General features: G+C 40.0%; 1 long non-coding RNA gene across 1 annotated transcript; it reads left to right on the top strand.

Moving 5' to 3' along the window:
- The first annotated feature begins 105 nt into the window (after positions 1-105).
- Positions 106-956, top strand: LOC147614101 (uncharacterized). Its single transcript, XR_015263015.1, has 2 exons — positions 106-281; positions 840-956. It is a non-coding gene; the product is annotated as an uncharacterized LOC147614101 (long non-coding RNA).
- Positions 957-18,388: the final 17,432 nt, after the last annotated feature.

The following is an 18,388-nucleotide window of genomic DNA, read 5'->3' on the forward strand; positions in this document are numbered from 1 at the left end:
TCAAGCCAGAACTAGTGGATGCTAGCCGGTAACGCTACCATGTGCTAAACACAGAAAATTATGAGAGTATTGCTACAAAGAAAGAAATGAAATTTTTTTAAAAAGAGAGCAGTCGGCCCCGACTAGTGCCGATTCCCCCTCAAGGTTTGCTATAAATACAGCTCATGGTTCAAGTAAAGCGGAGCGTCGAATTTGTTGTGCAAATAGCTGATTCGTCTTTGGCAGCAAACACTATAATTCATACGTTCCTGCATATCGCAAGAATGGTGGTCGTGGTCAAGGTATTATTTCTTTTGTGCTCTCACCGTGCGTTGAGTTCTACTGTGTCTGCAAAACAAAAGTTGGGTCGGCAAAGTAGGATAATGCAGCGATAGCTAGATTAGTCGTTTGCCTTTTTGGATTCTCTCGAGCCACTGAAACGGTTTTTACAATCAGGGTATGAAGGCTGGATCGTCTGATCAACTTCCAATTATTTAATGTTCAATATGGTTTTGCAAGTCCCTTTGCGTACACACCATACGCTTGGTGCGTCGTCAAATGGAGAGAGGAAATAACAAGTAGAAGAGGGAGGGTGCGTTTCAAGTGCTTTTTTTGTGCTGGGCGTGACATTATTTGTTGGCCAGGTTGATTGAACTCGAGCGCAGATTAGCCATGTCTAAAGCTTTTCTAAATTTGTTTATCCAAAGTCCAAGCCAAGGTTGCGAATTTGGTCGCTGAATGCTTTAAGACGACGTACACTTCTATGACAAGAACCATTACAGTTAACCCCACAATCATCTGCTTATTGAAGAGATTATTTACTGATTATGAGTAATTACTCTCATGGGCTTTTTGTGCAGATCAAGTTCAAGGAGACCCTTCGCAGATGGATGGTAACCGAGGGGAGCTGTCCCTCCTTCGTTGAGTTGGAAGCCAAAATCAGAAATAGTTGCTGCTACTTCATTTGCTCACGCTAACAAGTTTTGTTCAGACTTTTCTGGCCATGAGGTTCCACGTAGTATGGATGAGATGAACCCCGTTGGACTCGATATGCATGTGGCCGTGAAAGACAGCTGCATGAATACCGCCAGCCCCACTCTAGATCAACCGACAACTAGAGATGCAGCAGCAGAGGATTTAACAGGCCAGCTTGACCAAAAACCCATAGCTGCTACAGACAATTCCACGTCTAATTTGTGTGGGCTATATCTGGCTGAACGTTTCGATTCTCTCAATTTGAGCGCAGAAAGCATCGAGCGATTTATCAAACCAAATCAAGGTTTCGATCTTACTCTTGGGGAAGAAATCACAAAGCTTTATGTAGCTACACCACAGAGAGACCATTACAACATTAACGACTCTAGTCCTGAGAATGCTCTCGTGTGTGATAGTAGTAGCTCATGTACTGTTGCAGCAGCTGCACAGGAGGACAGTCTGCAGGCTGAGCGCAATTGTGATTCAGATGAGCTGTTCATATCAGAGGAAGTGATGAATGGTTTCTGCTTAGTAGATCCCAATGCGCCACCTGAGCAGACCGCAGTTCTGTTTGCGCCCATAGTCGTCGTGGAACCATATTATGGACCCGTCAGCGGAACCTTTTTTTAAAGAGTGCCCTTGAAACTCGAAAATGCGAAGATTTTTTTGTTGATTTACCTCGTCACAGACAAGACCTTAATCTAGAAAATGAGGTAGTAGGGTAGGATTTCTTTTGGATAATTTGCTTTCACTTATAGAAAGCAAGGTGGTCACACAAAAGAACTCCTCTCTTTCTCTCTCTCTCTCTCTCTCTCACACACACACCCCCCCACACCCAACAACCTCAAAAAAACAGTAATAAAAGAACCCTAAGCCATGGTGAGGTGCTATGAACTTAATATAGGCTAAATGTACTTGTTATGGATCTAGCACATATTTAATTTTCTTAAAAAAAATCCTTGTCGATGGGGTTGTAGCTTCTATGCTTAACTTTTAGAAAAGATTTAAATCTTTTAAATAACTTTTCTTGATGTGTTTTTTTTGTTTTAGCATGTGCATGCACACACAAAAGTGGGTAAACTTATTGTTTTTCTTGTAATCATGGTTTACCATGGTAATTCATATTTTGTTCCGTTTGAGAATATTGTGACTTTGCAAAATTGCAAGTTGAAACTCAAGATTTTTTTTGCCAATGAAAGTTGGGTAAATTAGGTTGTTCACGGTTGTAACACTTAGGGCTTGCTAACATGCAAGCTTGTGTTTGAAACCCCACCTACTATAGTAGAGGAGGTTTCTAATTGGAAGCTTGGGAACACTTATTTAGGGTACACTTTTGCAAGCAATGTAAAACATTAATTAGCTTACACTTTTCCAAGCATATATTATTATAAAACCTCTAGTAAGATGGCGGTGTATATGAAAATTGTTCTGCAAACAACTTGTTTCTTTTTGCAACGAGTCAACTGGAGGCTTTAAGGTGAAGAGTAGTACATATTAAGGTGGTAGTGTAGATAAAATTTATTCTACAAACACTTCTTGCTTATTGACTTAAGGGAAAGATCTCCCATTTCTCTCAGCTGTGTTGTATCCATAATGAAGGGGCCTGGGAAAATTATTCTACAAACACTTAGAACATGCTTTTAGAAATGGGTTAGTAGGTTGTAAGATAAAATATCTACCATCCATTTGAGCTATGTTGTATTTCATTTCATTTTTGGTACCTCCAGAAAGCGTATAGAAATATAGTAAAACTTGCACGATAGGAGCTAACAATGAGTCATTTCAAACTATAACAAAAGCATCAAAACTACACCCCACCTCAAATTCTACCTAAAGAATCGAAAAAAAAAGCCAAAACGACAAAATGCATCAAAATACTACTAATCTATAATTTTCTTAAACAATCCATATCACAATAAGGTACACTCTATGCTAAAGATATCATGTTTTTAATAACAAAAAACCTTATGTATTACTATGAAAAGGTGCTACAGTGACAAATGTAAACATTTTGGCAACTCATGTCTCTTGAGATAAATCATTTATTTTTTCCATTGAGATTTTTTGAGTTTCTTGACGTAAATTACCATATGTGAACCCATGAACAAGGATTTTCTGAGTTTCTTGACGTAAATTACCATATGTTTTTAATGTGAACCCATGAACAAGGATTTTAACATCTTGGAGGTTTAACTTATCTATTTAACATTGATTCCCACATGATTTCTTCTCCTTTCTCCCTCTTTGGAGGATCAAACCTCTTGTTAATGCATTAGAACTTGTTTTTTTTGTACTAATGAATTTATGTTACATGTATATGTTTATTCTACTCATACACACTATATTGATTTTTGTCACCAAAATATTTCATTTTGAAATGAATAATTATTTGGCTCTTCAATGAGTTTTTCTTATTCTATAAAAAAGCCTTATCATCTTTCCTATGATTTTTGTCATTAGAAATGAATCACTTTTTGGCTCTTCAATAAGTTTTTCTTGTTTTATAAAAAAGCTTGCCAAATCACTCCAATGAGCTTGCTAGAAAATGCACATATACAACATGTATTGTCTTGTTAATCTCTGCCAAACATCAAAGATAGTCAATTGTGCAGTTCTCTTTTTTTTTGTGTAGTTTTCAACTTATGACTTCTGACAGAGGATCTCAAAAATATTTTTTGACACTCTCTTTTCAATCCAAAGGATCTTTCTTTTTTGCATGATTTTGACAAACCCCAACTTTCTCAAATAATTTTTGGCATGGCAATAACTTTGACATATTAGTTTAATTGATATTATTCACACGAACCTTTTGTTTTGTGAAATTTGTTCTACCTCTTGGGATTCAAAATCACATTCATTTGAACACTCCAAGCTTTCTTCTTCAAAAAAGAACTTCACATTGTTTTCACTTTGAGAGAGCCTTTTGTTGGAGACATTAAAGAAGATGGAAGTTGAAATGTGTTGAAAGGACTGGAAATAGAGAAGCTTAAACTCTTCATCTCTCTATAAAAGCTCTAGAACAAAGGTGAGAAATGAAAATAACAAAGACATGCTTAAAGCCGAGCTAGAGTTAAGTTAGGTGAACGTAAAAGCGTTTTAAAAAATGATAAGATTGTAGTTAAGTGAAAAGATATTAAAGTAAATTGATTTTTCCCTTGTGGAGATGTGGTTTTGTCCTCAGTCTTAAGTGGAGTAAAGAGTAAAGTTCATGCTTTGAGTCCTACAAAACTGTTTATGTAGAGCGTGACGATGTTGTTTGATTTATAAGATCCACACATAGTTTGTTTTTCTTAAGAGAACTCCATAGAACACAAACAACACATCAAATTTGAAAGGTTTTTGAGTAAGGCTTTACCTTTTGTACTCTTATTCCTTAAAAAATAAGAATCTTTTGGACTAGTTGGCATTCTGGAGACCGATGAGACAATTTGTTGCTATTATAGTTAAAGAGACTTCTTAGCATGTTGAGTAGCATCGTTGTACTCTAGAATACACCTCTATGCTAAAATAAAAGCTTAAAATAGCCATCAACGATACGGTCAGGCAATTCGTTATATCGATATTAAATCGAGTCCAATACTTCTCCTGTGATTTCCTAAGCACTCTAGCCAGAATTAAGATATCCTGTTTAAGATACTTGATCAATTCATCAGAAAACGTGCTTTGCATTTTCACCCGTGAATTCGCTCTGAGAGAGAAATAGCCAATAATAATATCCTTGTTTTTGTAGATTTTTAAAAATTTATACCATGTAGTCATGTTTCTTCACTTATGCTGTGTTTTGGAATCAACCTTGTGGTTCCTTTATATTCCTTCACATGCTTTCTCCTTTTGTATTCTAAAAAACCAATTGGTAGTTATCCATGACATGTTTGTTTGTTTGGGCACATTTACATGCCTTGTTCTACCCGTCAGTGTATGTCCACTTGCATGCCTCTACCAGCTTGCATCCACGCCCATCCACTTAAGCACCCACCTCGCTAGGGCCACCACTCGCTTGTGTGTGGTCATCATGGACATGCCTCTCTACTCACGCACCCACATGTGCCCTTTCACATATTCACGTGTCCATTCACGCACCCACATGTACCCTCTCACCTATTCGTGTGTCCACTCGCACACTCCCCTCGCTAGGGCAACCCCTCACTAGGGCCACTCCCCTTGCTAGGGCTACCCCTCGCTTGCTCTTGGTAGACCCGCACTCCCCTTCTCTCGCCCATTGGTGATGTTAGAACAACTCGGTGTTATTTAGGAGCCTAAAAAATGATTGAAATTCTAGTTTGAACTACTCGAAGTAGCAAAGTGCTCTATTTGTCATCCTTTATCTCCAATGTCATGAAGAATTTGGCCAGAGTCAGGTAGACATTTTCAAAAAAAAAAAACAATAATCTAAAAGTTATGTGTTTTGATCAAACTCAATTTTTAAGTACATTAAAAGATAATGGCCTTGTAAATCACCCTCTTATAAAGTTTGCTCCAAGTTTGGGAGAAAAAAACTAAGTAAATGTGTATTCTAGAATACCAAGTGGATTTGAGAATACCAAAATCCGTATTCCAAAATACCAACTAAATTTAAGAGCACCAAAATCGATATTTTGCTATACGAATTAGATTTGAGAATCTAAGTTGGTATTCTGGAACTTAAATTCGAATTGGAATCCAATTAGATAGAGGGGGGGGGGGACCCGTGTTTGGTAGGCAGGTTTGAAGGCATAAACACACACATGTATGCAAGAGGGAAAGCATTGGGGAGGAGGAGGAGGAGGTAGGTGTGTCGTTTGTTGGTAGGCGGGTGTGCAGGCAGAAACATGCACATAGGCAGGTGGGTGGGCATCGTGTGCGGAGGGGGCTATGGCTGGTGCTCAACAAGGGGGCAGGTGGGCATAAACGGGTAGGTGGTAAGTGGGGCTTTAAAACACATTTTTTGAGAATCTTCGCACACATAACAATGTGACCATGCTGCATAGTTCTATATTATTAACCAAACTTCTTAAGGAGTAATGTGCTTGGAAGCACCACTACCAAGATACCAATTGTCTAAATGTAATGTAGGAAATTATGTGCTTGGTTGTACTCCACATGCACATGTGGGATGAGGGCCTAAGCACATAATATGGGGAATAGGACTTGGGTTTATGGGTAGTCTATGTGTGAAAGGTACTAGGAGTAAGTGACTATATAAGTCACTTATGGGATAGTTTGTACATCTTTTACATCTTTGTACATATCAACCATTTGGTTATCTTCTTGCCTAGAACAAGCTTCCATGATGGTGAGCTTCTCCTTCTTGAGATGCTAGGATGGTGACCTACACCCTTGTTGTCTACTCTAAGTATTGAGTGGGCCTACACCCTTGTTGTCTAATTCAAGTATTAAGTGGGCCACTATCTTGTAGGAGGGCCTAAGCACATGATATGGGGCATTGGACTTGGGTTTATCGGCAGCCCATGTGTGAAAGGTCCTAGGAGTAAGTGACTATATAAGTGAGGCTGCAATCGTTTTCGCCTATTTTTCACAGAGTTGGAGTAGCCGTTTTTGCCTTTTTTCATGGCGTGACTATATAACTGAGGCAATCATTTTTACCTATTTTCATCGAGTTGGAGCTTCAAGATTCACACAATGGGTTCACAATAATGCTTGGCAATAGCTTTCCAAGCCATACCTTCAAGCAATGCTTCAATTTTTCAAGTTCTTGCATACTAGGGTTTCTCATGAAAATTTATGGATTCTATCAAAAAATTGTGAAACTTGCTTCAATAATCTTCTTCTCCATGCTTAGATATATACTCATATAGATGATTCGTTGTTGCTAAAGCATGAGATTACATGGATTTTTCCCTTTCTTGCATTTCTTAAATTTCTTGAGAAATTAGGGGTTTGCTTCTCTACGTTTTGGGGATCCCAGGCCTTAATCATGTTCATTAGCCTCCCATTTAATCATCCATGCATTCATTGTATCAAAATGATTGAAAAATTAGGGTTGCTTGGTTGAAACAGGGTTTTAGGGCAAATCCAACAAAATTAGGGTTTCATGTGGGAGTTTCTTGGTTTTTATTGCATAATCACATTACCATTGAGCTATTTTGATGAAGAAATTAAAAACATCAACAAGTGGTGGAGAATAATTCAAGCAAGGAGATGTTGCATGACCATTAAGCCTCATCATCAACATAAAACCCTTTGTATTAGTTGAGTTGTATGGCATGCATCTATAAGTGCCTTGGATGTAAGTGATTCTTCTCATTGGCATTGAATCATTGGCTCTCATACACAATTGTAAACACCTTTCAATTCAAAATCTAGCTAGAGTGTGTGGGAGGGTACCTTGGCATTTGGAGGAAAGGCCAAGGGGAGTGTTTTTGTGAATATGCCTTGTGTGGTGGAGGATTCATTAGGACATTTTGGAGGTCATTTGTAGGGCCTTGTAAGAAAATGGTCGATTCTTATTTTCTCTCTCTAGAAAAAATCTTAAAATATTAAAATAAAGAGAATGTAAAAGTCATAAAAGTGTAGTCTCTGAGCCAGAGAGGTAAATTTTCTCCCAGGCGACCGTCTTAAAGTTCGTTGGAACCTTCTTTGAAATGATACATTCGAAACTGCAAGAATAAAGTTAGTTCAGGAGGATATTATTGCACGAAAGATAGTTTGGAGGGAATTAGAACCTTCATCTCCAATTTCGAAAGACAAATACAAGCCTTCTCTCACCATAGCCAGTCATATTCTTTCACTCTGCATCATATAGTATACTTACTCATTCCTAGAACACTCCAATGGAGAACAACCATGTACACACTCGTTTTATTGAAGAGTCTAATCATGAAAGAATTAAGAGAAAGTACCATATGCACATTAATCTAGATAGTACGTATGCGCCCATTCAAAAATGCAGAAGTGGACGACTATTGCTCTCATCATATGTTAAAGATCATATGAGGTTGTCGGGGAAGCAACACATAGACCTTTGGTGTGATGGCTCCATCTATCCTATTGACCCCTGTATTGCTTCACATCCTTTCTTTTCAAATCCCACAAATCTCTTACGTTTTGCAGGTGATGGTGCCACAGGCTTACTAGGATATTGCAAGTCAATTTCTTACATGCAAGAAAGAGAAAGGCATTATTCACAACACTTAGGAAATGAGCTTCTTGGCTTGTCTGGTGAATGCAAGACACAGAAAGTTACATTGGAAGAACAATAATGTTAAATCAATAAACTAAGAAGTGACCTCCGTAAATATAGAGAAAAAGACACAATCATTAGACGACGTATATACGGAAAAGAAAGCTGAAAAATGTCAAGAACTTGAGGCTCGGTTCTGGAGGCCTGAAGAAGAGAATCCAAGCCATAAGGTAAGATTGCACTGAATGCATTCCCATTCACATGTATTTTGTGTTAGCAGTTAATATTATTTTATTTGCTGGGCTTCTTTGGGATTTACATGTTCTCTACGTTAGTAATGAGTAGTGTTGTATTTGTAGGGTTGTCATACATCCTGACAAAGAGAATATTAATCCCAATCTTAATCCAGCAAAGCAACTAAAACCATTCGTGACATTAAGAATGGCAAGAGAAATGATAAAAGAGAAGAAGTTCAAGGTGGTTCAACGAGATATAGTGGATGAATTGGTAACCAACAATACAGTTTCAGCTTGCGGATATTCAATCTGCCATGGATTCAAGTGGAGTTAGTCGTAAGGGTTATAGTGCCATCCAGAAGTCAGTGTCATCCCTCCTTGAGGCCAAAGGCATTAAAGCAAAGCTACTTCCAACACCTATAAAAGTTTGGAGACATAGGGAGGAATTAAACACAGAGAACAGCTTCACTATGTTGGTCACTCATACCACATTGTAGGAGAGTTTAAGGGAAAAGGTGGCAGCATATTCTACAATGAACACAACAATATATTCATGGACTTGGAGCTCTTGCAAAAGAGAATGGTGGAGTTCTATGGTATTACATTTGAGAAGATAGGAGGTGTACTTCAGTTTGTCATCAAGCTTGATGAGTGCGAGATTATCAAGGAGAAAAAGATGGAAAGGGTCACAATAACACTTATGAATAGGGCTCTTTGTAATTGCAGTAGGGATGATCCAAAGTATTTTAGTGTGCAGTCCGAGAGATAAACATCTAGTGGCTAGGTTCATTTGAGGTCAAGAAAGAGGACCATGAATCCTTGTTTTGGGTATTTCATCAGACACATATCCCCAATCTCATCAAAGAGCAGATGAATGCAACCAGGATGCTCCATGTAGAGGAAAGGGGGGAATTTCAAGTCCAATGGCATCTTTGCAGGTGACTTGAAGACTCTCAAGTGCTTATTTAATTGCAGCAAAGAGGCCAATGCAAAGTCTCCATGCCTTTACTACATGGACTCCGCAAGGGTGATGGACTCTAAGTGGTGGAGACGACCACCAAACAAACAAATTTTGGATGAGAACTTTAAACCAGTGTGTTTGAGATTCCTCTTTCCAATGTGCATATATGCACGCTTCATGCTTTGTGTCGTATCATAGAGAAACTGGTATATCTCCACATTGGCTTTGCTTGGAAGATCAAGAATGTAGCAGAGAGGAAAGAAGCCATCCGTGCATTGGAGAAGGTGCTATCAGAAATTGGACTACATGGAGGTAATGTCCAGATTCTGAAGGACACTAAAAAGTCATCAAATGAAAAGGAAGTTCCAATGAAGCCCTTCATTGGAGGTGTTAAGGCAAGAAGTTTTCTTTCCAAGCCAATGAATGATTAGCAACACAAACCTACAAAGTTAGGAAAGCAATATACAACAACCTACATAAGTCGAATCAAATACCAACAGTGGAAAAATCTTCATAATACAGTGAAAGACCATGAAGGTGCTTCAAGGACTGTTAAAGCAGATGTTTGGCATTCAATTGATACTCCGTTCCAAATGTGTAAGAAAGTCAACTACTTCCAACAAGACAAAAAGAGCTTTCAAGACAACTTACAAGCATTCAAAAGAGCATTCAAAGCTTCTTGGACTGACACCAACATTACACAATACATGGTATGTTTCTAGCTTATTGTTGTTTCCTAGCCCTCGATACTAACTTACATTGTATGTTTTCTTATGCAGCATATTCTCTACAACCACATGCCTTACTTTATCAACAAGTACAAAGATCCTAGCATTTGGAACACATAAGGACTCGAGAAATCACACTAGATGGCTCGAAATGCATATTTCAGGCACACACAACATGGTGGTGGAAAAAGTAAGGCAAACAACCTACAAGAAGTGTTCTAATAGTTCTATAGAAGGATACTACAACAACTACATAAAAAAGAAACCTTGAGGTCATGCAAACTGATGCAGATACTCAGACATATGGAAAGGAAGAGATTGAAGCATTTAAAAACTCAGATGCCATAGAAGCACAAAACAAATGGAGAGAACAAAAGATTTTTGTTAATCATCATTGGACAGATAGATGTAACACATAAGTCTTTTACAATGTATCTTTCCATTCTAATGACTGGCAATTCTAGTGAATCTAGCTTTCGTTTATACCTTAGCAAATGGTGTTTGCCATACTCTTCTAGTTCCTCTGGGTTCTTTATGCCTAGAGACAATGCTACTGCAACATATGTATGAAAGTAACCCTTCGGTTGTTGCTGGCATAACCAGGGTAGCATCCAAAAATTTCTAAGGCAGTAGATTTCTCTATCAAAATAATCTTCTCATAACTTTTAGGAATAATCATTGCACCTAGAAAAAGGTACAATGTCTTGAATACAAAATTTGTAACTTTCCCTTCCTGGCTCATGGCATTGTGGTAGATTATAATCTTTGCCTTAGACAATTTGCTTAGGTAGTGAGAGAGAGTTGCATCTCGGCCACAGTACTCCCCTTTTATGACGCTACAAGAATTCGTCTCTTTGACTTCAAATGTACTCTGCAAAACAAAATAATTAAGGAAACATAAGTTTACATATCACATTCACATTCACACACACACACACACACACACACACACACACACACACACACACAGAGAGAGAGAGAACCTAAGTCTCATCTGTCTCACGAACAGTTGGTCTTGCCAAAGGTTAATATAACTTTTAATATCTTCTCCGACTCTGTTCATCCACTCCTTTGTGGAGTCATTCAACTTATCAAAGCCATATTTGGCCTCCGCACAGCTCCATGAAGGTTTTATCGTCTGGCACAAATCCATCCTCTTTGAACTTCTGTGCTTTGCCCAAACATATACTGAGACACTCTTTACTATTGTAATTTTCCTCCAATAATGTAAGTCATCGCTATCATCTTCCAAGACAAAACCACTACCCTCTTTCTGAAAATTGGCAATAGCACATAAAGCAAAATCTTCCCTAAGGCTGAAAATATTCTGAATGTCAGACAACAGTATATAACGTTTGTTGGCAACAACGAATTCTGGCAGCACAATGGGCAATACTAGACAACACTGGTCCACTTTGAAGAGATTTACATCCAGAGGTCTTTGTATTATTTATGTCTTAAAAACAACAATATCCATCGACTTCGCCTCCTCTTCCTCCCTATACTAACTCAATCTCTTCCTCAAGTTCTGCCTCCTCAGAAGGTAACTTATCTTCTGGGGGAATTTCATCTTGAATAGTACCTTCATATACAATAGTTATTCACCCCTTTCAGGAAGCTCTTTATAGAGGCACTGCAAGTAGCAGAGGAATCCAAATGGCTCATACAACATCCTGCAGCAACTTAAGTGCAAGGTACACCAAGAAGGTTTGTAGGAAGATGGGAGTTCCTGGTACTTCTTGTATAGAAAACTGTTTGCCTTCTTGCTTAGTGCACAATCAATCAAGTGCACATAAGCCTGATTGTTTAGCAGCAGCCTTCCTTTGGATACTAATTTTTCAAAACCGTCCGTGTGTTTCGAAGGTACTCTGCATGATGCTGATCCAAAATTGACTCTACTTGCAAAGGCTTATTAAACATCTCAGCAATAATGTGAAAGTATTCAGTAGCTCCCGCGTTATAGACAAAATCGAAAAGTTTCTCATCAATTAGAGCAAGATCATTACTCTCAAAAATTTCCTTCTTCTTTTCCTTCTTCTTTTCCTTCATGTCAATGCTAAGATGTTGCTCCTTCTTCTTCTGCTTCTTCCTCTTCGGCATCTCTTTCTTAGCCTCTGTTAAGAAATTGAAATCCCTCTTAACAGAGAGATTCTGGCAAGCAAGTCGCTTATTTAGAAAGGGACACCAGACTAAGAACATCTGCTTTCTCTTGTTCACTGTCTTCATATCCTAGTCTTCTGAATGGGGTTCCTCATCACTATGATCCTTTACAAAGTAAAGGGGGTAACTTGATTTTCTCGGCTCCACAGTTGGAAACCCTTGATCTTATGTCTGTCCTCTCACAAGCTGTGGCTCATCTATCCTTGCCATAACCTCTGCAGGGTCGTCAGTAGTGAAGTCAATAGATATTTTCTTTGTGCTCATCAATAGCTTTGCAGACTTCATTCGCATGTCGCTCCTACTCGCAGCACTAAACTCAGGATCCAGCGTAGTGACTCCCCGCTTAAGCTTTCTTTTTTTTTTTATAAGTAAGACACTGGCATGAATTAGAAAAGGAGAGAAACCCTTGTTATATTTGTGCAATTTGGCACGATAAAGCAACTCCATTACCCCTACAAGAGCCATATCGTGCCAAACTGCACAAACTTTTCTCTCTCTCTCTCTCTCTCTCTCTCTCTCTCTCTCTCTCTCTTTGTGGGTGTATTGTATGTGTGTGTTTGTGTTTTATATGGTTCTCTGTGTGTGTGTTGGGGTGTGTGTGTGTGTGTATTTGTGGATGTGATATAAGTGTATATGTATGTGTGTGTAATTTGGCATGAGATAAAGCACCTCCATTACCCTTACAAGAGCCATATCGCGCCAAAATGCACAAACCTCTCTCTCTCTCTCTCTCTCTCTCTCTCTCTCTCTCTCTCTCTCTCTCTCTCTCTCTCTCTCTCTCTCGCATTGTGGGTGTACTGTATGTGTGTGTTTGTGTTGCATATGGTTCTCTCTCTCTGTGTGTGTGTGTGTGTGTGTATGTGTATTTGTGGATGTGATATAAGTGTATATGTATGTGTGTGTAATTTGGCGCGATAAAGCACCTCCATTATTCTTACAAGAGCCATATCGCATCAAACTGCACAAACCTCTCTCTCTCTCTCTCTCTCTCTCTCTCTCTCTCTCTCTCTCTCTCTTTGTGAGTGTACTGTATGTGTGTGTCTAGTGTTGTATATGGTTCTCTCTCTCTATGTGTGTGTGTGTGTGTGTGTGAGAGAGAGAGAGAGAGAGAGAGAGAAATAGATTGTGTTTATCTGTTCCTACATGTGTGTGTGTGTGTGTGTGTGTGTGTGTGAAAGATTGTGTCTGTCTGTGCATGCATGTTTGTGTGTCTGCGTATCTAAGTGTGTGTGTGTGTGTGTGTGTGTGTGTGAGAGAGAGAGAGAGAGAGAGAGAGAGAGAGAGAGGAGCAAGCAAACTTACCTGCTGCCATTGCTTTCTGGTTACGTGGGCGTGGATGCTGGATTCTCTCTTTGTCTGTCATCTCTTGCACACACACACACACACACACACACACACACACACACACACACACACACACACACACACACTCATGCAAGAACACACGGAGACACACACACACTCATGTAGGAACACACAGAGACACACACACACTCATGCACGCACACAATGAGACACACACACACACACAAGGAGAAACACAGACAACACAGACAACCCAAGGCCTAGTAAGTAAGTGTTGGGTGCCCAAGTGTGAATAAGGGCCAAATGTGTATAAGGCATTTTCTTATAATGAAAAGACACAATCCCCTTTGTGCTCTAGAGAGCTCTCCCTTGTGTCTTGAGAGAGATTGAAGGAGTGAGAGCATTCTAGCATTGTTCCTCTTTTATGCTTGTGTGAGAGAGTGAGAGAGAGAGTGATTGCCTTATGCGATGGTGTGAGCGACTCTACGGTGAAAGGAGGCTGAAGTCCTCTTAAACAACTTTGCAGATGATGATGATGATGAGAAGAAGAAGGACAACAAAGAAGAGAATCCCAATGAGATCCCAAAACGAAGATGAAGGAACCAACCATGGCAAAGAGGACCCACCTTCCTTCTCGGGTGCACAAGATGAGAAACAGGCCCTACCTTGTTTTGGCCCACCCCCTCCTTCCTCTCCTCTTCAAAACCCACCTTAAGACTCACCTATAACCCCATCAAATCCCAAAACCCACCTTGACCCACCAAGAGCTGGCTGCCATGGACTTTGAGTCCACTTTCATTAGTCTACGACAACAAGCTAACTAGTCCATAGATGGGGATATCATACCACACAAAGGGCCCCACCATTGTTAGTGGAGGGTATATTACATTCACATTAGTCTAAGCATTAGGCATTAATAATAATGCCCTTTGTATGGATATAAGCCTTAGAAGGGTATGCAACCTTTCATATCACATGCATTTCTTCATGTTAATGGATTTTCTTTGTGTAACCAATCTGCATGAACACATGGCAATCTTGCTTTTCATATCCAATCTCCATGATTTCATCAATGGCGTCCGTTTTATTTTATTTGTTTGACTCTCCAATCACGCACGGCACTGTCACGGGCTGGTTGGGTTGAAAGAGATGCTTCACAATGTCCTGTTTTCAAGGTGGAGGACGTAGAAGCGCCTTCCGACGGCTACAGCATTAATGGCTAGCAACATGCTCCTTTGCGATTCCTTTGCGACGACGTGTGGGGATCTGCAGGCAAGCCGTCGTCGTAGTCCGGCAAATGTCATCCAGTCCGGTGCTTTCCCAGCCCTTCAGGCGGTCCAGCTTTCGGAATCCAGCTTCTTGTCACCCTCCACGTTCGCCTGTCATCCAAAACTCCGATCTTCGGGCGCCTACATCATCCGGCGGATCTGTCTACCCGGTGCTCGACATCGTGGGCTCGTCAGAGGCTCCAATGCATCCATCACCTACATCCACGACCACGTGGTTGTGGCTAGCAGTAGCCATGCCACGGCCGACAAATCACCTTATGCAAGAAAATGCCAGCCGTCTGGATCTACGTCGTCGCAGTCCGGCAAATGTCATTCAGTCCGGTGCTTTCGTCATCAGTATCCAGCCCTTGAGGCGGTCCAGCTTCTTGTCACCCTCCACGTTCGCCTGTCATCCGACACTTCTATCATCAGTTCGGGCACCTACATCATGGATCTGTGTATCCGAGAAAAGTTAATACTTTGATAAAGTAGAGTATGTCAGTGAAAAATGTATAAATGATATTATTTTTCTTCTAAGAAAAGTTGTGTTCTATACTCTAATAAAGTGGAGTGTGTGAGTGAAAGTAAAAATGGCATTTCAATTATGGGTGAGTGAGTGCTTACGTGAGTTTCTTTTCGCTTGAGTGGAGGCATGGATGGCTAGACCTATGTGACTTGGATGGGGTCTAGGCTTAAGCTAATAGATCATGGGAAAAATTCATGGGATAGAATACTCATTGGTTGCTCTATTTAATCAAGGAGTACGATCCATCTTGTTAAGCCCTAGGGAGCCACTTGTGACAATTAAAGGGAAAAAATGACTAAGGTTGTAGATTAAACATTTGGAGGAATCACCGGCATTTCTCTACTAAGGGATTTTTTTTGGTTGAGCCTCAGGGAGTCACTAAGATAGCCAATGGTAGAGACAGTTGTAGGAGAGGCCTCGAGTAACTCCTTAGAATAGCCTTTCACTAACCATTTCATATAAAACAAGGAGGTAGGGGTCTTATAGTGCTTTATTGTAGTTGCCACTGCAATTACTCCGTAGTGCTACACAAAAAGCTAATGTGAGATCTACTGCTAAATCTATGCGAGGGTAATTTTACGTCATCTTGATTCTCAAGCACAAGCTCATTATGCATATATATATATATATATGTTGCACTAGGACTTCCTTGATGGTTGTCCTTCCAGTCTTTATCTTGAAGTCTTTTACTCTTCCTTTCCATGACGCCCTAAATGTATTCTTGTTGCTTGTCTTTCTTTTCTTCCTTGACTGCATAAGGACCCATGTGCCCTTGGTGATTAGCACTTCAGTCCATTGATTTTGTGCATTGAGAGAGTTGGATACAAGTATAGCAAACACTGATGACCTTGGTCTCCTTGCCCTAGGAATTGAATCATCTACAATGGCATTAGTGGGGCAAAATCGGGATGATATAAAATGAGATTTGCTACCCATCTAAGTTTCAAGAAGGAATGGAATACAAAAGCCTGAAGCTTCAGAAAATGGAGTGCAGCAGAAGGTAGAGGAAATAAAAAGAGCGTGAGATATTGTTTAAGGCCAAGAGGAAGTTTGAGAGGGAGGGATTTTCCCTCCTTTGCAAAAAGGTGTATTTAATGCATGGATTCGAATAGAAGTTTCCCTCCCTACAAAAGTGTAGGTGTGTTTAATGCATTCGGGTGTGAAAAGTGACTGTCAAGTGTAAGTAAAGTACATTTTGACGTGAGAAAGAAGAGTTTTTGGATTTAGAAAAAAGAAATAACCTATTTTTCAATGTAACGTTGCCTTCTTCCTGATTGGATGCGCTCGTTTTTCTCTCTCTACTAAAAGGCCCTACGAATAACCTCCAAAATGTCCTAATGCATAAGGCTCCTTTGGTTGGTCTATGAGCACCACCACTAATTTCAAAAATCTGACGCTAGCTACAATAGTGGGGTCTGGAATTTTGCGCCATGCTCTGATCCATGTAAGTATCTGTTGTCTTTGTTCTTGAATGTGTGCAAATGTTGTTGGTATAAAGATGGGGAAGTTGTAGCACACATGCGAGCCGTGCCTTTTGGCTTCCTAAAATTCCAGCGGTGTCTATCTTCTTTTAACTGGCATGTATAATGGATTGACCCGCAGTGTTGGTGGGCGCACTCATGTACCCTTGGCTGTATTCTAGAATTTCCAGGTACTCCTTTCTCCACTCGGGCTGAATTCCAAAATCTTCCAGGCGAGGGTGCTCTTCAGTGTGGTGACTATGGTGGCATAGCCACCTCTTGTTTGCACAGGGTTTGCTTTCCTCCACCTACGTAAACAGTATAGCTGATCATAAATGTAACTATCCTTATCTTTAGCAAATCAACTAACTGAGGATTTGCCAGATTTGTGTGCTTTGCCACATTTGCCCATAATGTGCCCTCTCCAACCAATGGAAGTATTTCTTCTAAGTCAGGTCATGGGGTGCGGAGAGGGTATGGTACATTATGTTGTTTTGTTGGAGTGACTTCTGAATATGCTTCTGGCATGATCTGGCATGTGGGCTCAAATGGAATAATCTGCATGAATACCTTGAACATTAACTTTCAAAAGAGGATTGTCTGCACGTATGAGCCCCTCATACTCTACAGAGCTGACAAAGAATCCAAGATGGTATCATCAGTAAATGGTTCAAGATTATCTTGCGGGATGGTGTGTCTTACCTCTTGAGAGTGCTTGTTGTTGGAGATGGGTGAGGCGCCGGTACCTCCTCGAGGGCAAGAGGGTTAGTGGGAAAATCTATCTTGGGAGGATAAAAAGATGAGAAAATGCATTCAGCCTGAGATGTGTTAGTAGGTTGCGTGTTAGGATATGGGTTAAGTAGCTTACTAGCGACATCAGAATAGATAGGGTAAGTTGATTTTGAAAATGAAGAAGAAGATTCTTCTTGACCAACCTGACCTGTGCTAGGGGGTGGGTGGCTAGGCTTATGAGACTTAATAAACTCCCGTAAGTCTGGAATTTCTTCTTCGTTTATAATGGGATACTTTATATGGGTAGCATCAAAATTGTGTTATACATTTGTCAGCTGGTTCTAGAGCTCTCTGTTGGTGTGTCTGCCAGACTTGAGTCTTTGAGAGGAGATAAGTTTGTAAATATAAGCTGGGTTGGGCTTGTTGGAGGAGTGATTTGTTTTGCTGGGGTTCCTATGTGGTATGGCTGAGAATATTTTCTTTCAGTGTCTCTTGGTAAGTGCGGATTTCTGTGGCCACTTCCTCCTCTAGTCTTTGTGACTCAACAGCAACATCGGTAAGCACTCCCCTCATTTTTTTATATGTTCTCTTCTTGTGATCTTTCTTCATCTGCTTTATTATATCCTTAATCTCCATCAAGATGGCTTGCCCTTCATGTACATCTTCAGTTGTTAACATGGGCTGGTCCGGTGTAGCAGTGCCAACTACATATGTTCCTCTGGTTCAGGCTCCTTGAGAGGTCTTTTTTGCTACATGATTGAGAACCTGTGTGAGAAGGTATGGGTTAGATATTTTAGATTGGTGGGCCTTCAAGTAGTTCTCCATCTCCTTATGTAGATAGTATGCCCAATCCTCTTCTTTCTCTTCATGTACTTTTGTAATTCTGTTTTGAGACCGACTCTGTTGTATCTGTCTATTGGTTTTATTTGCATTATCAA

Source organism: Cibotium barometz, chromosome 42, assembly GCF_041138505.1.
Source record: "Cibotium barometz isolate CiBa-2024 chromosome 42, ASM4113850v1, whole genome shotgun sequence".
Lineage (NCBI taxonomy): Eukaryota > Viridiplantae > Streptophyta > Polypodiopsida > Cyatheales > Cibotiaceae > Cibotium > Cibotium barometz.